Below are 9,831 nucleotides of genomic sequence, written 5' to 3'. Positions count from 1 at the left end.
CCTGCACTCCAAGCTCTCCGGATCACGTTTGTTCCAAAAATCACGCTCCCGAAGGTTTCATTCCGTTTGGACTCCGTTTGATATTCCTTTTCTTCGAAATACTGAAATAGGCAAAAAAAACAACAATATGGGTTGGGCCTCCGGTTAGTAGGTTAGTCCCAAAAATGATATAAGTGTGTAAAATAAATCCCATAAACATCTAAAGGGTTAATATAATAGCATGGAACAATAAAAAATTATAGATACGTTGGAGACGTATCAAGCATCCCCAAGCTTAATTCCTGCTCGTCCTCGAGTAGGTAAATGATAAAAAAGAAATTTTTGATGTGGAATGCTACCTAGCATAATTCATAATGTAATTTTCTTTATTGCGGCATGAATGTTCAGATCCAAATGAATACAAAATAAAAGTTCATATTGACATAAGAAATAGTAATACTTCAAGCATACTAATCAAAGCAATCATGTCTTCTCAAAATAACATGGCTAAAGAAAGTTATCCCTACAAAATCATATAGTCTAGCTATGCTCTATCTTCATCACACAAAGTATTTAATCATGCACAACCCCGATGACAAGCCAAGCAATTGTTTCATACTTTAATAATCTCAAATTTTTTCAACTTTCACGCAATACATGAGCATGAGCCATGGACATAGCACTATATGTGGAATAGAATGGTGATTGTGGAGAAGACAAAAAGGAGAAGATAGTCTCACATCAACTAGGCGTATCAACGGGCTATGGAGATGTCCATTAATAGATATCAATGTGAGTGAGTAGGGATTGCCATGCAACGGATGTACTAGAGCTATAAATATATGAAAGCTCAACAAAAGAAACTAAGTGGGGTGCATCCAACTTGCTTGCTCACGAAGACCTAGGGCACTTTTCAGGAAGCCCATCATTGGAATATACAAGCCAAGTTCTATAATGAAAAATTCCCACTAGTATATGAAAGTGACAACATATGAGACTCTCTAACATGAAGATCATGGTGCTATTTTGAAGCACAAGTGTGGAAAAGAGATAGTAGCATTGTTCCTTCTCTCTTTTTCTCTCATTTTTTTCTTTTCTTCTTTTTTTCTTTTTTTCTTTTCTTTGGCCTTCTCTTTTTTTCTTTTTTCTTTTTGGCCTTTCTCCCCCCTTTTTTTTTCCTTTTTTTTCTTTTTGTAAAGTCCGAAGTCTCATCCCGACTTGTGGGGGAGTCATAGTCTTCATCATCCTTTCCTCACTACGACAATGCTCTAATAATGAAGATCATCACACTTTTATGGATTTACAACTCAAGAATTACAACTCAAAGCTAGAACAAGATATGACTCTATATGAATGCCTCCGGCGGTGTACCAGGATATGCAATGAATCAAGAGTGACATGTATGAAAATTATGAAGGTGGCCTTGCCACAAATACGATATCAACTACATGATCATGCAAAGAGCAATATGACAAAAGTAATGCATGTCATATGAACGGACGGTGGAAAGTTGCACGGAAATATATCTCGGAATGGCTATGGAAATGCCATAATAGGTAGGTATGATGGCTGTTTTGAGGAAGGAGTATGGTGGGTGTATGGTACCGGCGAAAGTTGCGCGGTACAAGAGAGGCCAGCAATGGTGGAAGGGTGAAAGAGTGCGTATAATCCATGGACTCAACATTAATCAAAAGAACTCATATACTTGTTGCAAAAATTTAGAAGTCATCAAAAACCAAAGTACTACGCACATGCTCCTAGGGGGATAGATTGGTAGGAAAAGACCATCGCTCGTCCCTGACCGCCACTCATAAGGAAGACAATCAATAAATAAAATTGTGCTCCAACTTCATCACAAAGCGGTTCACCATACGTGCATGTTACGGGAATCACAAACTTCAACACAAGCATTCTTTAAATTCATAATCACCCAACTAGCATGACTTTAATATCACTACCTCCATATCTCAAAACAATTATCAAGCATCAAGTTGATCATAGCATCCAATTCACTTTCTATGATAGTTTTTATTATACCCAACTTGGATGCTCATCATTCCAGGACCAACTTTAAAACCATAGCAAATACCATGTTGTTCTAAAAGACTCTCCAAAAGATATAAGTGAAGCATGAGAGACTAGCAATTTCTTCAAAATTAAGACACCACCATGCTCTAAAAGATATAAGTGAAGCACTAGAGCAAAAACTATCAAGCTCAAAAGATATAAGTGAAGCACATAGAGTATTCTAGAAAATTCTAATCAAATAGGCTCCTCCCAAAAGGTGTGTACAGCAAGGATGATTGTGTAAACTAAAAAGCAAAGACTAATATAATACATGACGCTCCAAGCAAAACACATATCATGTGGCGAATAAAAATATAGCTCCAAGTAAAGTTATCAATGAACGAAGACGAAGGAGGGGATGCCTTCCCGGGGCATCCCCAAGATTAGGATTTCGGCTATTCTTGAATATCTTGGGGTGCCATGGGCATCCCCAAGCTTAGGCTCTTGCCACTCCTTATTCCATAGTCCATAGAAGCTTTACACAAAACTTGAAAACTTCACAACACAAAACTCAACAGGAAATCTTATAAGCTCTGTTAGTGAAAGAAAAGAAAACCACCACATAAGGTACTGCAATGAACTCATTCTTTATTTAATTTGGTGTTAAACCTACTTTATTCCAACTTCTTTATGGTTTATAGACTGAATTACTAGCCATAGATGCATTGAAATAAGCAAACAACACACGAAAAACAGAGTCTGTCAAAAACAGAACAGTCTGTAGCAATCTGTAACTAACACAAACTTCTGGAACTCTAAAAATCCTACCAAAATAGGAAGTCCTGGAAAATTTGTTTATTGAACAGAATCAAAATGAAGCAACGCAAAAGCACGTTCCTGTGATTTACAAAAATTATATTGGTGCACGCAAAGTTTCTGTTTTTCAGCAGAATCAAATCAACTATCATCGTAGGTTATCCTATAGGTTCTACTTGGCACAAACACTAATTAAAAGATAAAAACACATCTAAACAGAAGGTAGATGCAAGATTTATTAAATAACAGCAAGGAAAAATATTGGGTTGTCTTCCAACAAGCGCCTTTCTTTAAAGCCTTTTGGCTAGGCATTGATAATTTTAATGATGCTCACATGAAAGATAAGAATTGAAGAGCAAAGAGAGCATCATGAAACATGTGACAAACACATCCAAGTCTAACATACTTCCTATGCATAGCCATATTATAAGCAAACAAATTTGCAAGGCAAGCAAAAACTAGTATACGCAAGGAAGAAGAAAGAGACGATAGCAATCTCAACATGACGAGAGGTAATTTAATAAGATAAAAATTACTACGACCATATTTTCCTCTCTCATAATAATTACATGTATGATCATAGGCAAATTCACCAAAATAGCTATCACAAAACATATTCTCAACATGATCCACATGCATGCAAATTTGACACTCTTCCAAGATAGTGGGATTAACATTAACTAAAGCCATGACCTTTCTGAACCCACTTTTACCAAAAATATCATAAGATTGAACATACTCCAAATATGTGGGATCTAAAGTTGACACTCTTACAAACTCACTTTCAATATTATTGCAAACAATATTATTAATCTCATATTCATCATCGGGCTTAAATAAATTTTCAAGGTTATAAGAAGAATCACCCCAATCATGATCATTGAAACAAGTAGTAGACATAGCAAAACTAGCATCCCCAAGCTTAGGGTTTTGCATATTATTAGCACAATTGACATCAAGAGAATTTATAGGAAAATCATTGCAATCATGCTTTTTATTCAAGGAGTTATCGTGAATCTCTCCATAAATTTCTTCATCATAATTTTCAGATTCACAATTTTTTGGCAAAGCTTCATAAAGATAATCTAGTGCGCAAAACTCACTATCAATTGATTCATCATAATTGGATCTCTTAAAAGGATTAGCAAGTGGATGAGGATCCATAGATCTTAGGTTCTCTGTTTAGCAATAAATAAGCATCTATTCCAACCGAACAAGCAAACGAAAGGGCGAGCGAAAGAGAGGAGGAGATTGGGAAAGAGAGGGCGAATAAAACGGCAAGGGTGAAGTGGGGCAGAGGAAAACAAGAGGCAAATGGCAAATAATGTAAATGCGAGGGAGATGGGTTTGTGATGGGTACTTGGTATGTCTTGACTTGAGCGAAGACCTCCCCGGCAACGGCGCCAGAAATCCTTCTTGCTACGTCTTGAGCTTGCGTTGGTTTTCTTCGAAGAGGAGAGGGTGATGCAGCAAAGTGTAGCATAAGTATTTCTCTCAGTTTTGAGAACCAAGGTATCAATCCAGTAGGAGGCTCCTCAAAAGTCCCACCCACCTACACAAACAAACCGAGAACTCGCAACCAACGCAATAAAGGGATTGTACGATAAGATAAATATATTTTTGGTATTTTATGATATAGATGCAAAAAGTAAAGATGCAAATAAAAGTAGATGGAAAGAAATGTCAGGACCCCGACTCAATGCCACATCGATCTAGCATGTAACACCTCATATCACTTTGCGGCCTCGCGCACGGTATTCCCACGGGTGTCGCCTTACCTTAACCCGGGACCGTTTGCGCCTTTTGGCACACGTATATGACAGTGTCGCTAGCATCCATATGATAAGGAGCCCGGGCTGACATGGCTAGTCGTAAACCCAAAGTGGCATAGACTTACAGGGACAGGCATCCATGACCCAGCATCGAACGTGTCGGTCATCAGCGAGTGAATCCAGGCTGTAGCACTGGGCTAGTAGGACTCCGGTGAACCGGGCTGTGGCGGGCTAACAGGACTCCGGTATTCATCGCGTGACATTTCCCCGAAGGGCCAGACACAGGAACGAAGAAGGACACATGCCGGCCAGCCTAAGTGTTCCGGAGCAGTAGCAAGCTACCATGGCTCGGTGGAAACACTAGGAGACATTTCCCGGTAAGAGAGGCTACTAAAGATAAACAACTAGATAGTCAGATCCCACACATACCAAGCATTTCAATAACATACACACAATATGCTCGATATGTGCAATACAACATGGCATCACAAAATGACTCTACGACTCAGTAGTTTATATTCAAAAGGCTCCGAGGAGCGAGATATTACAATCATGGGTCTCATGACCCAACACTCAGAGCATACAAGTCAAAGCACAAGCGGAAGCTATCATGTCTGAGTACAGACATCTATAAATGAAAAAGGCTGAGAAGCCTGACTATCTATCAGATCCTGCCGAGGGCACAAGATCGTAGCTGAGGTAACAAGCTAAACGTCGAAGTCCACGCGGAACTACTAACGAGACCGAAGTCTCTCTGCAAAAACATAAATAGGCAAACGTGAGTACAAATGTACCCAGCAAGACTTACATCAGAACTATCTACATATGCATCATTATCAACAAAGGGGATGGTGGGGTTTAACTGCAGCAAGCCAGCTTTGACTCGGTGGCTATCCTGAACTACGACTGCAAGTAACTCTTTTGAGGTGGCGCACACGAGTCCACATATTCACCATATCAATACACCACTATGGATCCGCTCCCGTCTCCCTACGAGAACGCCATCCATAGCACTCACGCTTATCTTGCGTATTTTAGAGTATCCACTTTCACTTGTCTATGAACTATGCAAGGGGTCCAAGTTTCCATATCCGAGGAATCCGGCTATTCGAATAGATAATGATAACCCTGCAGGGGTGTACTTCTTCACACACGCTCTCGCCACTTACCGCCCTGTACACGTCATGTACCTCGGCAACCTTCAAGCGGAAGCCGGGCGAGGGAGTCGGCCACGACCTGACTAACCGAACAAGTCTCTAGTCCAGGTTTATCGCCTATTCGGGTTCCATCCGCAAGGAGATCCGGCCGGGGTGTCGCTCACGGCCCCAAACGATGTGTGCAGGGTTCCCAAGCCCACCAACCGGGTGCCACTTGGTACACCGTGCCACTGTGCCTAGTCTGTCCCAAGCCCACCTGTACCGGGTGCCACTTGGTAGACTACTAACACTACCTACAAACACCAGAAACTAGTTGCAACTCCTGGACAGAGATCAAGTTGATTAATAAGTCGAGAGAGCTTGGAGTGCCCGGAGCCCAATGTGTGGTAGTAACTGATCATGGATCACAAACACAGAACTCAGTTCCTGAGGACGGCTGCAATGAGACAACCCACCATGTACTCCTACATGGCCTCTCACCGCTACCTTTACCAAATCGTGTTCACACACTTAGTTCACACCCAGTAGGACATGTTCACACGCCTCTGATTCATCCCCGATGAATCAGACCTGACTCAACTCTAAGCAGTAGCAGGCATGACAAACAAACATGAATGAGTAGGCACATCAGGGCTCAAACAACTCCTACTCATGCTAGTGGGTTTCATCTATTTACTGTGGCAATGACAGGTCATGCAAAGGATAAAGGGGTTCAGCTACCGCAGCAAGTAACAAATGACTCGTTGTTGTCCTAATGCAGTAAAAGAGAGCAGGGCGAGAGAGTAGGATTGTATCGGAATGAACAAGGGGGTTTTGCTTGCCTGGCACTTCTGAAGATAACATTGAGTCTTCATCAGTGTCAACGATCACATCATCGGTATCGCGTCTATCGAGAGGGGACAAATACCGGCAACACAGAAAAACACAATCAATGCAATGCACAAAATGATGCATGCTATGACATGGCAATATGAATGTGTTTTGAGCTAATGCAACTAGCAACAAGTTAAATGGGGTTGGTTTGAATACAAGATTCAAATTCAAACTCCATATGTGATTATTTAAATGCCCTTTATTGGTTTTGTCCAAAACAGAGGACAACCATTGTTCAAACATGCATGAAAATGGTACAGATGGATTCCTTGAATTTTTCTGATAATTTTTCATATATAATTTATTTAATTTGGAGTTACGGTTAATTTTCTATGATTTATTGAAGTTTTAGCTATTTTCTGGAATTTCCTGATTATTTATAAAATAAACTAAATTCCAGAAAAGGAATATTGCGTCAGCATGACGCCGGGGTGACGTCAGCAGGTCAAAGGCGTCGACCAGGTCAAACCTGACCAGTGGGGTCCACTGGTCAGTGACCCAGTCAACTAACCAAGTTAGTTAGCCCTAACTAACTTAGTTAGCCGGGCGGGCCCGCATGTCAGTGGCCTATCTAATTAGCTAAGTTAATTAGCGCTAACTAATCTAACACTAATCAAGCAGGCGCCTGGGCCCACACGTCAGGGGGGTCAAACCCCGGGTCAACTCGCCGGAGTTGACCCGCGGCTCGTCGCCGGCGGAGCCAGAGACGGCGGAGGGGGTCGGAATTCCTCCTCCGGCGACCAAATCAGAGACTGAGGGGCTCTACGCGTAGCTGGTGTGTGCGCGCATCGAATCGTGGCATCCGTTCGTGCTGGGGAGGTCGGATTTGGCGACGGCGGCGAGCGGGGCGGCGGCCGGAGCACGGCGAGGTCGGGGTTGGCGCTAGGGGGCACGGCAGGTCGCACGGGTGGGCGCGCTCGGCTCCTGGAAGGGTGCTGAGCACGTTGCCGTGCTCGGGGGTTAGCTACGGTGGCTCTAGCCCCGTCTGTGTCATCGCCGGCAGCGAGGAACTGTCGGCTCCGACAGCCGGGGTGGTTAGAAGGCGCGGACGGCACAGGGAGAGAGGGGAAATGGACAGGGGCTCACGAGGGGTCGGGAGAGAAGCTCGGTGGGCTCGGGGATGCATAGAGGGAGCGAGGGGGGGTGGCTGTGGCCCCGGTAAACGGCGTCGGCGGCGATGGCTGCGTTCGGGTTCGGGCGAGAGAGAGGGAGCAGAGGAGAGAGGGGATGCAGCGGGGGAGGAAGAGGAGCGAGGGGACATGAGGCCTCGTCGTGGCGTCGCTAGGGAGGCCGGGGGGAAGCAGGAGGTGGCCGGGGCGCGTGGCCGCGCGCGCCGGGCACGTGCCCGTCCTCCTGACAGGGAGGAAGACGACAGGGGAGGGAGGCGGCGGTGGGCTGGGCCAGCGGGAGGAGCTGGGCCGGCTGGGCTGGACAGGTAAGCGGCGCCAGGTAAGTGGCCCAGGTGGCCTTCTCTCCCTTTCTATTTATTTCTGTTCTGTTTTTCTTTTATTTAATTCTTTTTCCACTGTTTTGAATTAAAAATAATAATTCAAACAATGCCAAAGCTCCTCTGAATATTTTATTTCGCTAGATGGACTTTTCCAAAAGCTCATAAAATAATTCAGGGATATTTGAAATTATATTCTAATTATATGAATATAATTCAAATTCAAATAGCTAATGAATTAAATCCAAAGTCCCAAAAATAAATCCTTAAAAATGTTCAATATTTTGGTTGGGACCAGAACCCTTACCAAAAATTATCAAACATTTAAGAAGAGCACTTTGGAGCAATGAATGAGATTTTAGGGTTTTTGCCCTTCTTTTATTTAGGGTTTTGAGGCTTCTGAATTCCTCAGTTCAAGTTTTAAAATTTAAACATGATGCACAGATGGAAGCAAGCACAGGACAGGCCGGAGCTAGGGATGTGACAACTCACCCCCACTAAACAAGAATCTCGACCCGAGATTCAAGTGTAGGGTAAGACGATGGGGAACGCAACCTAACACAATCTACACGATCCAGGTTGCACTTCAAATGAACGTTGATTTGAACACCATCTTTGTCTTGTCGTCTTGCTCTGAGAACTCCAGCTAATCATGACAAGAAGAGGAAAGGAAAACTCTAGAAGGATCGATCTTCTCGAAGGTCGAACAACTCAGGATTAACTCTCGGAATGTGACATAGCAACATCTCTCGAGCTGAGAGACGAAGCATACCTCTAGAGGGATGGAGTGGAGCAGGTGACGAGGTTCACTAGGTAGACAGCAATTCCAGACTTAAGAATGTGGTGATCGGTTGTCAACATAGCGAGGAGTTGAATTGCCATGATACCACGACGAAACATCCTGGAGGAGGGTGATTCGTAGATTATTGTCTTAAGTGGCAAAAAGAATTACCTTTGATATAGAGATCATTGAGACTCTCTATATCATCCTAAGGCAAATCACAGCAATCGATTGGCGGGGGTCGGTAGAATGGCATACTCGGACTTGGATGATGTGGATTACCTTGTTGAAGACAACGTAATGGAGGAATTTCCTTATCACCGGAGATGGAAGAGACCCGTGGTAGAATGGCACATTGGCGGTGCAAGCTGGGAACAAAATGCAAATGCTGGGAATGGTTCTGGTAACTGGGGAGAGGCTCATCAATAAAGAGTGAATTCACTGTTTGAAAAGGTCATAGCATTGCCGAGGAAACTGAGAGCAAACCCAGCTAGTGCCGAGGATCATACGTAGCGCTTGTGCATGCTCTCAAGAACTTGAGCATTTCCATAATCATCCAGGTTTTACCAACATCCATGTCAAGGGTCCGGTAACACAACTTACTACCATGATGAATGGTGATGGAGGATGCAGATGCAAGGAAGATAACACTTTCTCAGATTTCACCTTAACGAGGCCAAGGGGACGAAATCTGGATGATCGACCGAGAGACATTTAGCACTCCGCTTCTAATGTTCTCCTTGATGTGCTAGTGTAACCCATGCATAGATATAGCTTGATATCTAGAACATCAAGTAAAGGTCGGACTTCGGGAGCACAGGAATCCATAAGGAATAACTACGGAGGTAAATCCTACGAAGTCCTCACGGGGAGGTGGCCAACTTCCTCAATCAAGATATTATAATAACAGGTCTTCCGGCTGGGTGTGTTGGCCACGACATCCACCTTACCGGTTATCGAGAGACCAATATTATAATTCTTGGAAAATATTCCAACCAT

The sequence above is a fragment of the Triticum aestivum genome, chromosome 3B (genome assembly GCF_018294505.1).
Source record: "Triticum aestivum cultivar Chinese Spring chromosome 3B, IWGSC CS RefSeq v2.1, whole genome shotgun sequence".
Classification (NCBI taxonomy): Eukaryota; Viridiplantae; Streptophyta; class Magnoliopsida; order Poales; family Poaceae; genus Triticum; species Triticum aestivum.
This window is presented reverse-complemented; position numbering follows the sequence as displayed.